Source organism: Delphinapterus leucas, chromosome 13 (genome assembly GCF_059928025.1).
Source record: "Delphinapterus leucas isolate spDelLeu-1000000601 "Yukka" chromosome 13, BTC_Dleu_Yukka2, whole genome shotgun sequence".
Lineage (NCBI taxonomy): Eukaryota > Metazoa > Chordata > Mammalia > Artiodactyla > Monodontidae > Delphinapterus > Delphinapterus leucas.
In genome coordinates this window covers 23,938,270-23,941,646 of record NC_143141.1, presented here as the reverse complement: position 1 = coordinate 23,941,646, position 3,377 = coordinate 23,938,270, and the positions used below count along the sequence as shown (strand labels likewise).

Genomic DNA, 3,377 nt, shown 5'->3' with positions numbered 1-3,377 from the left:
ATATAAATTAAATTAGCAGGAAACGTTTGGTGCTGTGTAGTGCCTCTGCTTAAGTGGCTGGTAAGGTCTGGCAGTAGTGGGTATTTGTACTCTTGGAACACAATTCCTTTCAGGTTGAGAGTGTGTCCTTGAGATGTGAGGAAGCTTAGATTAAATGGTAATTCACAGCAGTGCTCAGAAAATGCTTTTTTGAATCTAGCAATCACTTATTTGTTGCTTCTACCTAAAATTGCTGTGAACTTTGTTCTTTATTCAGGGAAGTGCTTGGAAAGGGTGATAAAGCCAGCTGCCACTTTTCAGGTGAGAAACAAATGCTGAGAAATGCTATTGTCCTGAAAAGATCATGCTGAAGGTCAGTACTCTGAACCAGATGCAACAATAGACAGTAGCAGCATGTCCTTCCTGATTGAAAGAAAAAGAAGGTTGTACTTTGAGGAGAGGGAGGGAAATACTATATACACATGTATTTATTATATTTATTATATATAGTACATACATACTATGTATATCATAAAGCAATGATAAAATTATATATATGATATATAGTATATATATACGATGTATATCATAAAGCAATACTCTGTAAATGCAATTACTCTGTTAAACTGAATTCTATTGATCCATGATTGAACAAAGTAAGAATTGAAAATGAGGGTCTTATTCACATATATTTGTTGACTTTGAAGGAGGATTGGCCCGCGCCCGAGTCACGGCCATGGCGGCCTCGCTTCTGCTGGGGCAAGGTTGAGCCGGGGTGCTGAAGATTGTGTTTCTAGAAGCAGAAGCGTTTCGAGGAGTTGTGCCTATAGTTTCTCTCTCTGCAGAATCAGGAAAGAATGAAAAGAGATTGCCAACGAATCCCAAGAAGCAAAGTCCACCAAAAAGCCACCGCCCTTGCTGAGCAATTTGACACCACCACCTACAAGAATCTCAAGCATCATGACTACAGCATATACACCTTCTTAGACCTAAACCTGGACCTCTTGAAGTTCAGGATGCCTCAGCCCTCTTCAGGGAGAGAGTCACCTCGCCCCTGAGAGCTCAGTTTAAAGATTAAACTTCCTGTGTCTTTCTGCATTCTTGCCTGCAAAAATAAAATCTGCTCAGCAGTCAAAAAAAAAGGAATTGGAATTAAAAGAGAGAAATGTAACTTTAATAAATGAAGACATCTAGCTGGCAAGATGGATTCTTATGGTTGCAGAAAACCATGTGGTTAAGGATGGCACCATCTGAATATTCTTTTGTGTAATCTAAAGCAGATTTTACTTCCAGACTATATTTCTGCCCTCCAATCATCTACTTTTGCCAGGGCAGAATTTGTCATACACCATCACATCAGTATTCAAAACTGGAAGCATTTTGTTGGTGACTTAAAACATAACCCCTCTGGACATTTCTACCTCTCACCTACTCACCACTTTCATTCAAATTATGTTATTATTTGTAGAATTGTCCATCTCCTCCAGGTTATTATAAACTTCTGGTAAGAGAGAAAATCTAACTGCCAAGAGCCTTGTACTTACGTGTAATCATTCAGTTCACACAGTATTTTGGTATATAATTAAGAGTGTGTGTGTGTGTGTGTTTCCATGTCAGAAAATTAAGATGAAAAGGTTAGTGATGTCCTCTAGATCACATAGCTAGTGTAGCAGATATAGTAAATGAATCATGAACTGCCTGGCACTAAATTTACATTGTTTCCTCTATTCTTCACAGGTAAAAGTGTTTTACAGTTATATATCTTTGATTCCCCCCTTTCATTGGCTAAGGTCAAGTCCACAGTTTTTCAAATAATAATTTTAAATAGATGCTAGTTATACACAAATAACTAAAACACTCCCCAGAAATTAACAGAAAATACAGAGGTAGAGAAAGTCATTTTCCTTACATATTTATTACCAAGTTAATTTTTCACAATTTTCTGATTTTGTAGAACGTAAGACAACCATATTTCACAAGTCTAACACTCAGGCATCTGAAATACACTGGGTGACTGAATTAGACCCAAAAGTTCTTACCTATTTGGAATATCAGGTGGCATCTAATTAAGATGAAATTTAATAAAAAATAATGTTAAATACTACACTCTGATTTAAAATATATATATATCTGCAAGACTTAAAAATATTTAGGCACACCTAGCCTAAACTTGCTCACTACATTTTAGCATGGGAAACCAAACAAATTATATCCCATTTTTAGGATGATGGTCAGGGTTACTAAGTAAATTGGGAATATTCCATCAAAGGAATTTTGCTTAAGAGAATAAAAGTCTTGGGGAAAATATGATAGTCTTCTTGCAGTATTTTGATATGGTCATGTGGGATAAAAGTTGAACTAATTCTCCTTGTTTTTATAGTAGTAGAATTCAGATCAAAAGGCAGAACATGGAGTCGAAAATTTCCTCTTACTACATAACCAAGTTGGCCAAAGACAGAATGAAATACCTGGGGAGTATAAATTTCTTCACTCCTTGAATTTTTTATGCAGAAAGTTAAAAACCATTTGTTGGGGATTTTTAAAAAGGGATTTCAGTGTCAGACAGTGCTTATAATCCCATTGAAATCTTGATTATTACTTATGTTCTTCATATTCTTGTAGGAAAGAATTGTTACTGGGATACTGACAACATTCTCTACCTTCATTCCTGGTTAGGTTATGTTGCCTCACCACACTCTCCCATAGCACAAGCAATCATTGTGTAGCACTTTGCATACATGCTGTTTTCAGAAGTTATTTAGCATGTGTGTTCAAATCCTTTCTTTCACTTTGGACTATATGCACCATGAGGGCAAGGATCATGTCCATCCTGATATTCATGGTTTACCCACTCTTATGGAGGAAGAAGTGGGTCCCTTTTTCAGAAGCCACTTCTAGACATTCTCTGGTAGTGAAAAGGAGTCAAAGACCAATAGAGTATTGATGTCAACAACACCATGAGATCTAGGGGATGGGCATGGCCCACCTATCTCATGGGTTATTTTGAATGAAGTTTATAAAATTAAAGTCTTTTCCAAAATAGCATTTTACTTTTTTGTACCTAGTTTTCATTCACCTTTGTTACTTTATCAGGGAGGTTATTATCCATTCATAAAAGTCTTATTCCTAATTTGAAGAGGTCAGTTTTTCTAAGCTTTTTCCTAACTTCTCATTAAGCATCTGGGCTAACATGATTTTGAGCTCCCTCCCATAATTGCTAAAAGTCAAGGTTCAAATATTTTAGAATCAAGGGGATCACTAAGATCCAACCTTATTTTAAAGGACTAAATTAGGCAGAAATACACATACTTAGGATATAGATATTGACTAAATAAAGGGCAAAGACTATACATTTAAACAAAGAGAGAGAGAGAGACCTGTTATTACCTGATGACCCT

At 36.2% G+C, this 3,377-nt stretch overlaps 1 pseudogene; it reads left to right on the top strand.

Annotated features, from left to right (window-relative positions):
- Nucleotides 1-715: 715 nt before the first annotated feature.
- On the top strand, nucleotides 716-1,226 carry LOC111169578 (NADH dehydrogenase [ubiquinone] flavoprotein 3, mitochondrial pseudogene; annotated as a pseudogene).
- The last annotated feature ends 2,151 nt before the right edge of the window (nucleotides 1,227-3,377 follow it).